Source organism: Ailuropoda melanoleuca, chromosome 7 (genome assembly GCF_002007445.2).
Source record: "Ailuropoda melanoleuca isolate Jingjing chromosome 7, ASM200744v2, whole genome shotgun sequence".
In the NCBI taxonomy this organism is placed as follows: Eukaryota; Metazoa; Chordata; class Mammalia; order Carnivora; family Ursidae; genus Ailuropoda; species Ailuropoda melanoleuca.
In genome coordinates, this window is record NC_048224.1 from 37,027,054 (window position 1) to 37,041,269 (window position 14,216).

The following is a 14,216-nucleotide window of genomic DNA, read 5'->3' on the forward strand; positions in this document are numbered from 1 at the left end:
TTCAGAAAAAAACCAAAACATTTACATAATTCAAAAGTCAAAAGTAAATTATACTTGAGAAGCCTCACTTCCAATCTTTTCCTCTGATTCACCAGCAAAAACAGAGATGATATAACCTGGCTTTTATTTCTTCCCTCAAGATACAGAAGGAATGTGAAGAACAAGAAGGAGCAGAAACTAGAAAGCTGTGGTTCAAATCCACTACTCTTTGAATTTGGGCATTTACTAGCTCTTTTGAGACTTGCTTTCTTCACATGAAAATGGGAATAATACCCATTTCCTAGAAATAATCTACAGATTAAATGAGATAACATGTGAAATGCCTGGTCCATAGTAAGTGCTCAAAGTATGAGAGCTATTCAGTAGAAAAAGATTAGTAGGGACTTTGAAATTTTAGACCAACTTGTCATCCTATTTTGGTGTCCTTTAAAAATCCATTATGGGGGCACGTGGGTGGCTCAGTTGGTTAAGCATCTGCCTTCAGCTCAGGTCATGATCCCAGGGTCCTGGGATCGAGCCCCGCATCAGGCTCCCTGCTCAGCAAGGAATCTGCTTCTTCCTCTCCCTCAGCTTATCTCTCTCATNAGGAATCTGCTTCTCCCTCTCCCTCAGCTTATCTCTCTCATTTGTGCACTCTCTCTCTCTCTCTCTGAAATAAATAAAATCTTAAAAAAAAAATATATATTTTAAAAATAATAATAAATAATAAAAATCCATTATGTATAATGTAGAAATAATAATAATGTATGCTAATAGTCTGGGACAGAGCTCAGAAGATCTAAACAAACACCTATATTTGAAGGATATAAAAGTAAATATTTTACATATTCAAACCAAAAAAACAAAAACAAAAACCGGACTTGTCTGGTTGGCAGTGGTGAGGTAGACTACCAAGAAAAGGCATAAAAAGGAAACTCAGACTATGTAAGGGACTGAATGTTTGTGTCCCCCTCAAAATTGATGTCCAAACTTCCCACCACCACCACCATGTCCTAGTATTAGGAAGCAGAGCCTTTAGGAGGCGCATAGGATTAGATGAGGTCATAAGAGTAGAGCCCTCACCCTAACCCCAACCCTTTTAAGAATCACAAGACAACTTACTTCCGGGCTCTCTTTTCCCCCATGTGAGGACACAGCTAGAAAACCGCCATTTGTGGAACCAGGAAGCAGGCTCTGGCCAGGCACCCAATCAGCTGGCGCCTTGACCTTGGACTTCCCAGCCTCTAGAACTGTGAGAAATCCATGTTGTTTAAGCCATGCAGCCTATGGTATTTGTGTGATAGTGGCCGAAACAGACAAAGACTTTTTGAAATAAGGACGCAGAAGCAGAATAAACAGCTGGGATAGCATTACATGAAAGTGGGATAAAATCCTTAGAAAATGAAAAACTCAGATTAAGTCCAAAAATGAAACCACACTTTATGCTTTCTATAAACTACATGCCTACCTAAGGTAGAGACTCAGAAAAATTAGAAAAGCCAAGAGAACTGATAAAAGAGTAAAATAATAAAAGTAGCTAAGTAAAAAAATAAATTTGCAAAATCACGAGTTCCTCAAATTCTATTTAGGGACTCAAAGGAGAGAAAATTTGTTTTAGGAGACGAAGATACACATTATTTTAGGATGGAAAGATACAACATCATAAAGACGTAAGTTTTCCCTAAATCTATAAATCATTATAATTACAATGATAACACAAACATGATTAGTGGTGATTAAAATTAATATAAAAAGAAGAAAACATATAAGCATGGTCAGAGACATTCTGGAAAATAGTAATGAGGGAGGCAAGTGTCCCAAAGGTATTAAAACATTTTAATAAAGTTACAGTAAATAAAACAGTATGGTATTGGCACAGAAATACAGGAATGTGGGTGTGAATAATCCATAAATTGTCCCAACTGTGTATGGAAATTTAGCATCTTGTAAAGATAGCATGTCAAATCAGGGAGAAAAGATGGGATATTCAACAAGGTTGGGGCAATTGCCTAGGTGTTTGGAGGAAAAACTGGCTATAACTTTTATTAAAAACATTTATTTATTTATTTATTTATTTATTGAGCGAGCAGGGGGAGGGGCAGAGGGAAAGGGAGAGAGAGAATCTCAAGCCAACTCTGTGCTCAACTCAGACCCTGACTCAGGACTTGATCTCACCACCCTGAGATCGTGACTTGAGCTGAAATCAAGAGTTGGATGCTTAACTGACTGAGCCACCCAGGTGCCCCATATAAGCATATTTAAAAAAAACATAAAAAGTTCTAGAAGACTACCATCTTGGAGTATGAAAAGCATTTCCATGTTTTTTTAATAATATTTTTTTGTTATGTTAGTCACCATACAGTACATCCCTAGTTTTTGATGTAACGTTCCATGATTCATTACTTGCGTAAAACACCCAGTGCACCATGCAATACGTGCCCTCCTAAATACCCATCTATGTTTTAAAAATATTTAAAAAGTGTAACAGCAGAGCATGCTTTTTATAATAAATTCAAACAGCACATAAATGTATAAATCCCAAAGTGTAAGCATTCTCATCCCTTTACACTCCCATTCTGTGGAAGTGGGCACAGTTAACAATCTGGTATGTGTGGAAAGGCATTTTAAAGCATAACCTGAAACCCAGAAATCTTATAAAGACTGATTCATGGGCTAAAATAAACAGATTTAATATTATTTCTGTATTAAAAGGTAAAAACAAAGTCAAAAGCAAATGGCAAACTGGACAGTATTAAAGCTCAAATGATAAAGAATATCCTTATTTTATGCAACGTTCTTACAAGCCAATCAGAAGAAGATGATTAATTCATAGGTGTTCACACAGAGCTATATATGAAAAGCTCTTCAACTCATTCATGAAACATAAATTTCAAAAACAATGAGGGTATCTTCCTCTCAGAAGAATGGCAGAGGTGATGAAAATTTAAACCAACATAATTTTCTGTACCTGTATTAAAATAATACTGGGACCCACATATTTTCTATCACTATGTTAAACAGTACTGAGAACAAACAAAGTTAATGTAGCCATTCGTTCCAGGAAACTGCTTTACTCCTAGAAGACTACAATCCAAAACAACTAAAATAATTTACTCATCAGGACTATTATTGATCAAGGCTTGCTACAAGATCTTTGCTTTGTTGTGCCCACTGACCCAAGGCTATTATAATGTCATAAACCAAACAATCCCAATCAATTTTGCACCTTGCAAGACCTGGCCAAGTTTGTTCCTTCCTTGGATACTTTCTCACAGCACTAGATGTGCTGGCTGCTCCTCCATTTGCTATTTCTGTATTCTTCACAATTCTCTTTTACTCTTCTTATTTGTTGATCACCTTTTACTAGTTAACAATTCTTTACAAATTTGTTCGAATTACTAGTGTGGCTTAAGCTTCTAAGTAGACACTAAATGGTGAGTCTACCAACCATGCAGGTGAGGGCCAGTATTTGTTTGTTCTGTTACCCAGCAGGATAGTGTAAGAACGTGAAACAACACAAATGTTATTACTTTATATGGTCTGCAGGTTGAAAGTCCAGAATGGATTTCACAATTTCATGAGACTTACCAAGGTGTCAGCAGGCTGCCTTTCTTTCTGGGGGCTTTAAACAAGAATTTGTTTTCTGTTCATTGGGTTGTTGACAGAATTCAGATCGCTCATTGTTGTTGTAGTACTGAAATCCCCAAATCCTTGCTATCAACTGAGAATCATTCCCAGCTTCCAGAAGCTACTACATTCCTAGGCTTGTAACCCCCTTCTTCCATCTTCAAAACCAACAATGGAGGGTTCAACTCTTCTTTCTTCTTCCACCTTATCTCTCTACCCCAGCCAGAAAGGTGCTCCATATTGATGACTCTCTGATTAGATAGGGCCCACCCAGTTGATCCAGAATAATCTCCCCATATTTTAATTGCATTTGTAAGTCCCCTTTGTCATGTAAGGTGACATTCACAGATTCTTGGAATTAGGGTGTGGACATCGTTGGGGAGAGCATTATGGTGCCTATCACAAGGTCTGTTTCCAAAAATCTTCAAAAACAGTTACTAATCTTTCCAATCATTGATTCATCTCCCTAAAAGAACACTAGAGAAACCTACTGATCAAATGAAGTTACTAGACATAGTGCAGTAAAGGATCAACAAATTAACTGCATTGTTATCACATTCAAAATTGAGCTCATCTCCCCATCTCAAAACCAACTTTTCTTCTAGTGTTCCCTACCTTAGCACCGGTATTCTCCCACTATTGCCCAAGTCAGAAATCTCTATTTATCTCCATAACCTGCACTCTTCTCTCCTTCGCTATTGCTACTGTCTTTGTGCTACTACCCTCATTCCTCTCCTATAGGAATCACATCAACAACCTGGGCAGCTCTTGGTCTAGGTATGGTGCTCCTCCAAGGTACTCCCATTGCACCCTGTGTTTCCACTTACCCCACTGCCTGTTATTCTCTCTTTCCTATTAAGCTAGAAGCTCCAAGAAGGAGGCATTGCCTGTTTTGTTAACAGTACGCTTCTAACAGTCTAGCTCATTACTGCATAAATGGTAGCATATAATACATGTTTGTGTATGTTTGGGTGGGTGGATGGACGGATGGGTGGATGGATAAATGCGCTGCACTTGAGGTAACTGTCAGGCGTCCAGGTAAAGCCATCCAGTAGACAGATCCGTGGACATGGAGTTCAGGAGAGAGGTCTGGACCAGAGAGAAGCCAAGTTCAGTCAAGAACACGTCATCAGCTTTCTCTTAGAAAGACATACTTTGAAAAAGTCTTGAGTTGTCAATAGTAGTGTGCCAGACCCTAGTTTCAAGTGTATTTACCTTTATCCTCTGGGATAATCTTTCCTGCCACATCTTAATCCTAGCCCTCTGGTATGCATGGTCCTGAACTTACTGCTAACTATGAGCTGTTTCCCAGCTGCTTTATTATGACATTACCCTTTGAAGCAGTTCTCCTCATTTACAGGTGTGAATAGAGGCCATGAAGGTTACCCTCCACAGTGACTCTCAAGGACTATAATCAGTGTTACGGATACAATGAATTGGCTAATTCCACCTCCCTTCCATCTTCTTTCCGGAGTGGCACTCATCAATACCCTAGCTACCACACACACGTGACCCTTGGAAATTAAATTTAAATAACTAAAATTAAATAAAATTTTAAATTTACTTCTGCAATTGCCACATTTCAAGTATTCAGTGGCCACATCTGGCAACTGTACTAGGCAGTGCAGATAAAGAACTCTTCCCTCATGACAGAAAGTTCTACTGACTGAAGATCTAGCGTGCCTTCCTGTTTGGGAGGTCAGAAAGCTAAAACTACACTTTCTACACTCCTTTGCTGGTTCTGGATGCAAATTCTGTTTACAAATTCGATATGCTTATAGGAGTTTGGTGAGGCAAAAATAAGATAAACATGGGGCACCTGGCTGGCTCACTTGATAGAGCATGCGACTCTTGATCTCGGGGTTATGAATTCAAGCCCCACACTGGGCATAGAGCTTACTTCAAGAACAAAAACAAAGATAAACACAACCTGAGGGTGTTAAGCTTTTCTGCAGCAGCACACTAGCATCTGTTTAGCTTTCTAAGTGTCAAAGGCAGCTGCTGCGGCGTTGGCCTTGGCCNTTCACTTGATAGAGCATGCGACTCTTGATCTCGGGGTTATGAATTTAAGCCCCACACTGGGCATAGAGCTTACTTCAAGAAAACAAAGATAAACACAACCTGAGGGTGTTAAGCTTTTCTGCAGCAGCACACTAGCATCTGTTTAGCTTTCTACGTGTCAAAGGCAGCTGCTGCGGCGTTGGCCTTGGCCTTGCCAGAAGTGTCAGCAGCTTTGTGATTCCATCTGCCTTATCCAGCTCAAAGCTACAGTGATAGGTTCTTGAACTCAATAGTTCTTAAGGCTTAAGAGGTGGTAGCTTTCCAGGTGCATCATTTCTGTAGCGTTCTATATACCTAGAGGCCCAAAACCAGAACCAGTTCCCCCAACACTCATCCCTATTTCGGTGAGCAAAATTTGGTAAGATTTAATGTATTAAAATCTCTTCCTGCTTAAAATATTCAAAAGGCTACCAAATTGTGACTGATGTGGAACAAAGCACATTGACAACGTAGCTCTTTTGTTTCCAAATCATTCCTTTGCTTTCCAAACTCCATACATGCAACCCAGTCTTCTAGCAATTGAACTAGGTAGCTATGCACTTGATTGCCTTTTGAAATTGTTTCCTTACTTCACTCTCCTTTATGACTTATGCCTTTCCAGATGAAACCTAATCCGTCTGTAAGAATGAAATGTGGTCAACAAGATAACCTAANTGACTGATGTGGAACAAAGCACATTGACAACATAGCTCTTTTGTTTCCAAATCATTCCTTTGCTTTCCAAACTCCATACATGCTACATGCAACCCAGTCTTCTAGCAATTGAACTAGGTAGCTATGCACTTGATTGCCTTTTGAAATTGTTTCCCTACTTCACTCTCCTTTATAATATGACTTATGCCTTTCCAGATGAAACCTAATCCGTCTGTAAGAATGAAATGTGGTCAACAAGATAACCTAATTCCTTGACCTGACCCAACCACGCCTGTAGACTACAACTGCACTGTAGTAAAATACACAGACTAGAAAGCGAATTTTTCTAATTCCACCATACTGAATGGCATAGATTTTCTTAGATAACAAGCATGTTAGTGTAAATGAGTTCAATCAGCTTGCTTTCTTATTTATTCCTTTGTGAAATGAGCCGGACTAAGGAGTTGGGGGATTTGGTTCAAATGCAGGGGAGGTGACAATTTGTAGGGAAGGCAGGCCGGAAGCATAGGGCTGAGTGGGCATGAGGCACCTGGTCACCGGAGAATCATCACCTCTCATGACCCTCTTACCTTGCTCGCTAGACCCAGAACTCAGACTATGAGTTATAAAGGTGTCTGGGAGCTAGCCTGTGTATGCGTCACCATGAATCACTCTGATTCTATGGGAAAACATGTTCTCGGTTCCAAACAACAGGAATGTAAGTGAATTGTCACATCACTATTATAAACTGGGTACAGCCTGTACCAGCTTCCTGCCAGCCTCCACCTGCATGAAACAACCAAGCCCATTCTACTTAGGAACTTAAGACTTAAAACCACCAAAGCATAGTGAGCACTTATTTTCAGAAACACATTCTGGCTTATTGGGAAGGGCGGCATGCTACAGAGCAAAGCTCCTGGGCCCTGGAGTCACAGTGACCCAAGGTCAAATCATATTCCTGTCATATATTAACTGTATGATCTTGGGTGAGTGACCTTTTTGAGTCTGTTTTCTCAGGTATAAAAGTGGGGGGGAACCCTATTCACAGAATTTTTATGAGAGTTATATGAGACAGCTGATTTGCTTACTTAGGGAAACTGTCAGAAAAGGAAAAGTGATGGACAATAGCTTTACAGAGAAATTCCATGCCCAGTCCAGTAAATTTCCAAAAGGGTGGGATTTCTACCAGCAATGGCCTAGACTCCTTCCANGGGGCAGCATGCCACAGAGCAAAGCTCCTGGGCCCTGGAGTCACAGTGACCCAAGGTCAAATCATATTCCTGTCATATATTAATTGTATGATCTTGGGTGGGTGACCTTTTTGAGTCTGTTTTCTCAGGTATCAAAGTGGGGGGGAACCCTATTCACAGAATTTTTATGAGAGTTATATGAGACAGCTGATTTGCTTACTTAGGGAAACTGTCAGAAAAGGAAAAGTGATGGACAATAGCTTTACAGAGAAATTCCATGCCCAGTCCAGTAAATTTCCAAAAGGGTGGGATTTCTACCAGCAATGGCCTAGACTCCTTCCAGTTTTGCTCAAAATGTCACCCATTTCCTATTGTGCTCTCCCCAAAAAAGTCAGAGTAAAGGATAACCTTCTACATCCAAAAGATTCCCAAAATATAGTAGTTTATATTATTTTTTTATATTATTTTTTTAAAATATTTTATTTATTTACTTGACAGAGATAGAGACAGCCAGAGAGAGAGGGAACACAAGCAGAGAGAGNTCCAGTAAATTTCCAAAAGGGTGGGATTTCTACCAGCAATGGCCTAGACTCCTTCCAGTTTTGCTCAAAATGTCACCCATTTCCTATTGTGCTCTCCCCAATAAAGTCAGAGTAAAGGATAACCTTCTACATTCAAAAGATTCCCAAAATATAGTAGTTTAAAGGAGAGGGAGATTTCTGTCACTAGGTCCCTGAGGTCCAGGTTGGTGAGTGGTTTTTCTCCATGTGGCCATTCAGAAATCCAGGTTTCCTCCATCCTACTGTTCTGCCATCACCCATCAAGGGCATCATCCTTGTCTGCATGGACAAGGCTAGGTCACAGGCACATTCACGTTGCAGCTCAAGGAAAGAGGAGAGGGAGGGCTGTGGCAGGACCCCGTTGTTGAAGATGACCCAGAAGTTGCATATAACACTTCTATTCACACCTCGTGGGCCTGAACTTAGTCACACGGCCACACTTCGCTGCAAGAGAGGCTGGAACACAATCTCCCAACTTCAAGCCGTGTGCCCAGCTACAAATGCTATCAAAGCAGAGGAATGATTGCTTGACAGCTGTCACTCTCTGCCACAGCCTTCCTCCTGCTTTACTCTTCTTCAGCAATACTTGGCTTGTTCTTGGTCTAGCTGTGAGCCTTTGCCATTTACTAAATCGGGCCTCACTTGGGGGAAGCTTCCGTGAGGCCATCAGACACTCTGGTGAGATATAATTGGCCATTCGGGCTCTCTAACTCTGATGAAAAGCTGGGGCCCAAAAAGGGAGCCCTGGGAGCTCAGTGCCGGGCCAGGGCTCTTCCCGAAGCGCCACCTAGCTTTTTTCTGAAGATACGATTTTGATGTGAGGGGCCTTCTCCCCCAGTATGGTGAGAGATACTGGCTTGGCTGTTACTAGAGGCGACTCATTCATGCTTTTTGTAGAGAGAGCGAAATCACATTGTTTCTGCAGAGTATGCTCCTGTGGCACCCACAGATAGGTCCGTTCCTCTTTAAGTGATTCTCAAATGATTAAAAAGTACACAGTGTGAAGGCTTCGGATGTGCTGAGCTGCACGTCACTCAAGGAGATGCTCCAATGGTGTGCAGAGAGCACAGGATCAAACGCCAGGATCTCACAGTGGCCTCAGCTCCTGCACTCGCCAGCTACGTGTCCTCGGCCAAGTTGCTTCCCCACCCTGGGCCTCTGTTTCCTTATCTAAAAATATTTGACCAGATCATTTCTAGATTCTTTGTTCCAATCCCCCAGTTGTCCATGACCTTTTCTTGTCTGTTTCTTGTTGGAACACCTCAGCAGTAACTAAGGGAAAAGATACCTCTTTCCTTCTCATTCATTTATCCCATGTCCATTACCTGAGGTGGGAAAATCCAAGGTCTCCAACGAGACTCCCCCTGTGCCCTTCCTGGGCACCAGGACCTGGGCTGGCCTTTTGTTGGGGCCAGTCGCAGCCAGATGTCAAAGGAATGTTAACATAGTGTTGACTAGTGTCCCTACAATCCAAGTCTGCAGAGAGACTGAGGTAGACAGCAGACACTGAGAGAAATGAAAAATGTATGTGATGGCTGGAGCAATATTTTCTACCTTTGTCATCAAACACAGGCATTGGGAGGGATTGCATATTCACAAATGGGATGCCACATGTCCTAATTTGTTCTTACCCCCAGTGGCCTCTGTCTTCTGGCTACCTGCTGGGCAAAACTCATTTGGGAACCAGGTGCTTTATTATTCTCCACTTGTTTCTCCTTCTCACACTTAGCTTCATCTTTATTGGCAGAATAAAGTCAAGAATTCAGACTGTTAACCAGATAACTCAACCAAAATTGTCCTAGCGGGAATTCTATTTGTTTATGTCTCTTGGAAGTGAAAGTAGGAGCTTACTTTTTCACCAGAATTACTCTGATAACCCACCTCTGTCAGCAAGCCCATGACCAGGACAGTTCTGCTGTAACAGAGTCCCTTTATACTCCTCACACCAAGAGCATTATTATTTATCTCTATGAGCCTCAGGCTCCTTCTCTCTGTAAAATCAGAATCACAGTTCCTACATCGTCAGGTTGTTGATGAGATTGAACGAGACTGTAAATATAAGGACTGCTGCATGCAGCTGACATTCTGTACATGTTTAAAAACACACGAATTTTGCGCATATGTACACCCTGTACATTGATCGGAACATTTATATTGCTCTTACAATTTATGAAATTATTGCTTTTACAATTCATGAAATACTTAGCTGCATTTTCTCTTCAATCTTCAGAAAAGCCCTGGGAAGTCAGAATAGGTAGCCACCATTTAACAAACGAAAGAGCCAGAGGTTAAATGAGGTTAAATGGCTTTCCCAAGACACCGCAGCTGATCTGAGTTGTGTAACCCCTAACCTCTCCACTGCCTCTACACGGATACTCCATGCTCCACAAAGCTGGCTGGGGTATTGGTTCTCAAACTTGGTTGCACACTGGAACCACCTGGAAAACTTAAAAATTAATGCTAATACCCGATTCCACCCACAGAGATTCTGCTTTAATTAGTCTAAAGTGTAGCCTTGATATGAGGATACATTTTTTTCTCAGTCTCTTCATTTTCAATTAAATTTTTTTTATTGTGAGATAATTGTAGATTCATGTGCAGTTGTGAGAAATAATATAGATCAATCCCATGTACCTTTTAGCCAGTTTCCCCCAATAGTAACACCTTGCAAAACTGCAGTATAATACCCTAACCATAATACTGGCATTCATATCGTCAAGATGCAGAACAGGTTTCACCACCACAAGGATCTCTTGAATTTTCCTTTTACAGCCATAACCACCTCCCGCTACCCATCCATCCTTTACCCCCAGTATTCACTAATCTGTTCTGCATTTCTATCATTTTGTCATTTCAAGAAAATTGTATAAATGGAATCATGCAATCTGTGACAATTTACGACTGGCTTTTTTCACTCAGCAAAACTCCCTGGAGATTCATCCAAGTTGTTTCATGTATTAATAGTTCATTTTTTTTTATTGCTGAGTAGTACTCAATGGTATGGATGTGCCAGTTTACTCAACCATTGAAAGATATCTGAGTTGTCTCCAGTTTCTGACAATTATGAATAAAGCTGTCATGAACATTTGTGTATGGGTTTTTGTCTGAAGATGAGTTTTGATATCTCTGAGATCAATGCCAAAGTACAATTGCTGGGTGGTTATGGCAGCTGCCCAACCATCTTTTAGAATGACTGTACCATTTTACATTCCCATCAGCAATGCACGAGGGATCAAGTTTTTGGCACAATTTTTTCTTAAAAGCCAAACTGATAGAATGGTGATAATTCTTCTTGTGGTTTTACTTTGCATTTATTTCCCTAATGGCTAGTGATTCACCCTGGTAAATATCTTTCCATGTGCTTATCTACCAACTGCATATCATTTTTAGTGAAATGTCTGTTCATGTCTTATGTCCATTTTTTAATTGGATTGTTTGTTTCTAATTGTTCAGTTTTGAGAATTCTTTATATAATATTCCAGATACTAGTCCTTTGCTGGATATATGGTTTCCAAATATTTTCTCCTGGCCTACCATTTGTCTTTTGATTTTAATTAACAGATGATTTTCTTAATTATTTTTAAATAGATTTAGATTTACAGAAAAATGAGCAGATAGCACAGGAAGTTTCTATATACCACCCCCCCATCCACCCACACATTTGTCCTATTATGACATTTTGCATTAGTGTGGCACATTTCTCATAATTAATGAGCCAAAACTGACACATTATTATTCACTAAAGTCCATAGTTTTTATCGCTAAATAATGTTCCATTGCATAGATGTACCACCATTTACCCATCAATCTAAGGACATCTCGGTTCCCTCCAGTTTGGGGCAATTATGAATAAAGCTGCTGTAAATATTTGTGCATAGGTTTTTCTGTGGACGTAAATTTTCAATTCAATTGGGTAAATATCCAGGAGTGTGATTGGTAGATCATATGATAAGAATATGTTTATCTTGGTTAAAATAAAAAAAACAAAACCCTGCCAAACGGCTTTTCAAAGTGGATGCACCATTTTGTATCTTTTATATAAGGTTGAATATCTCTTCATATGCATATTTGCCATCTGTACATATTCTTTGGTGAAGTGTTCCTTCAGATCTTTTGCCAATTTTTAATTGGGCTGTTTGTTATTGCTGTGTTTTAAGAGTTCTTCCAGTTCAATTCCTTTATCGGATATGTGTTTTGCAAATATTTTCTTCCATTCTGAGTCTTGTCTTTTAATTCTCTTAACAGTTTCTTTCACAGAGCAGTAGTTTTTCATTGTAATACAGTCTAAGTTACCAATTCAATAGTTTCTCTCATGGATTGTGTTGGTATCGTACCTGAAATTCAATTGCCAAGCCAAAGGTCACCTAGCTTTTCTCTCATATTGTCTTTTAGAAGTTCTATGTTGTAAGTCTGGGTTCTGCATTTAGGTCTATGATCCATTTTGAGTTAAATTTTATGGAAGGTAAAGGCTGTGTCTAGACCCTTTTTTTTTGCAAAAATATTTCCTATTGTTCTACCTCCATTTATTAAAAAGTTTGTCCTTTCTCTATTGAATTGCTTTTACTCCTTTGCCAACCAACTGACAATATATTTGTATGAATCTATTTTGGAGCTCTCTGTATTGTTTCCATTGATCTATTTGTCTATTCTTTCACCAAGACCACATTGTCTTGATTATTGTAACTTTAGAGTACGTCTTTAAGTCAGATAGTGTCAGTCTTCAAACTGTCTTCCTTCTTCCTCGATGCTGTGGTCGCTGTTTTGGGTCTTTTGTTTTTCCATATAAACTTCAGAATCAATTTGGCAATATCCACAAATCACTTGCCTCCAAGTGGAGGTGCAAGATTAGCTCCTCACTGGGTCCCATTAGGAACCCATGAGGAGGAGGGAGGTAAGTGCCAGCTAGCCTCACCTCTCACCACTTCATTCCACCTCACTGCTGCTGGCTGGGGCTGAAGGTACAGCTTAACACAGGATCCCCGACACCACCCTCTGGGGGAGTCTGAGCATGGCACTCACTTCCATGGAGCAGAGAGTGGGGTGGGAGACCAACTCCTTATTCAGCCCCCTTGAAACCCAGCCTAAGTGTGTTTTCTTATATTCTGGTTGTCTATTTGGCATCCGTTCATGACAGGGCCAATTATATTAACTATATTTTCTTTAAAGATCCTGCAGAGCTCTGGGAAAGGAAGAACAACAAAAACTCAAGAAATAGAAATTAAGGAGTCTAGGAACGATAAATGCAGCATCCTTTCCCCAGGCACCTGCTCATGCCAGACCCAAGCCTCCACCAGGACTCAAAGATGGAAAAGACAGTCTGTCCTTTCCAAGTTGTACAGACAAAAAAAAAGAAAAAAGAAAGCCAAGGCAGACCTGCAAAGCCACAGCAGTGCAAAGGGGCACAGGTGCGTCACGGAATGCCTTGCAGAGAAGCGGCCATGGGGCTGTGCCTTGGAGGAAGACTGGGGCTTAAATAGGTTACGAGAACCGTTATGACCTAAAGGAGCAGCATGGCAGACACCCAGCACCTTTGGCTTGTCCCACACTATGCCACAGCTTCTGATTTACTTCTGAACATTTACACTGCGCTTAGTATGTGCCCAGCACTCTTCTGAGCAGCTCTTTACCGGGAGTGTCTATTAGAGTCATCCGGGGGGAACTTCTCACATACAGATCCTGAGGTGCTTCCTCAAGTCTACTGATTCAATCTAGGAGGGTGGTCCACACCAGTTTTGTTATTTGCTTTTTTGGAACTAGCTCCCTAGACAGTTTTGCTGCCCACCATTTCTCTCCCACTCTCCTGCTCCCCCCTTTAAACAGACTCTCTGTGGTGGGCGGGGGACCCTGATATGTAACACCTGCTGATTTCTGTGGGGATCAATATGCCCACCAGGCCCAATTCAAGCCACCAACACAAATTACCAATTTAATTTGGCTTGCAAAATTCCTGAACAGTTAACAATGGACTCTCACAGGCCATCTTAAGAGCCAGCTCCAGCATAACCAATAGCCCATACTCCCTCTCCCCACTGGTTTAGAAACACTACATTCCAGGAAAATGTAGGACCAAACAAAAAACCACCTAACGTCAAGTAGAACACCATTAATAGCTTGTATTGTAATAAAGTTAATTGCTGGGACACCTGAGTGGCTCAGTCCGTTAAGT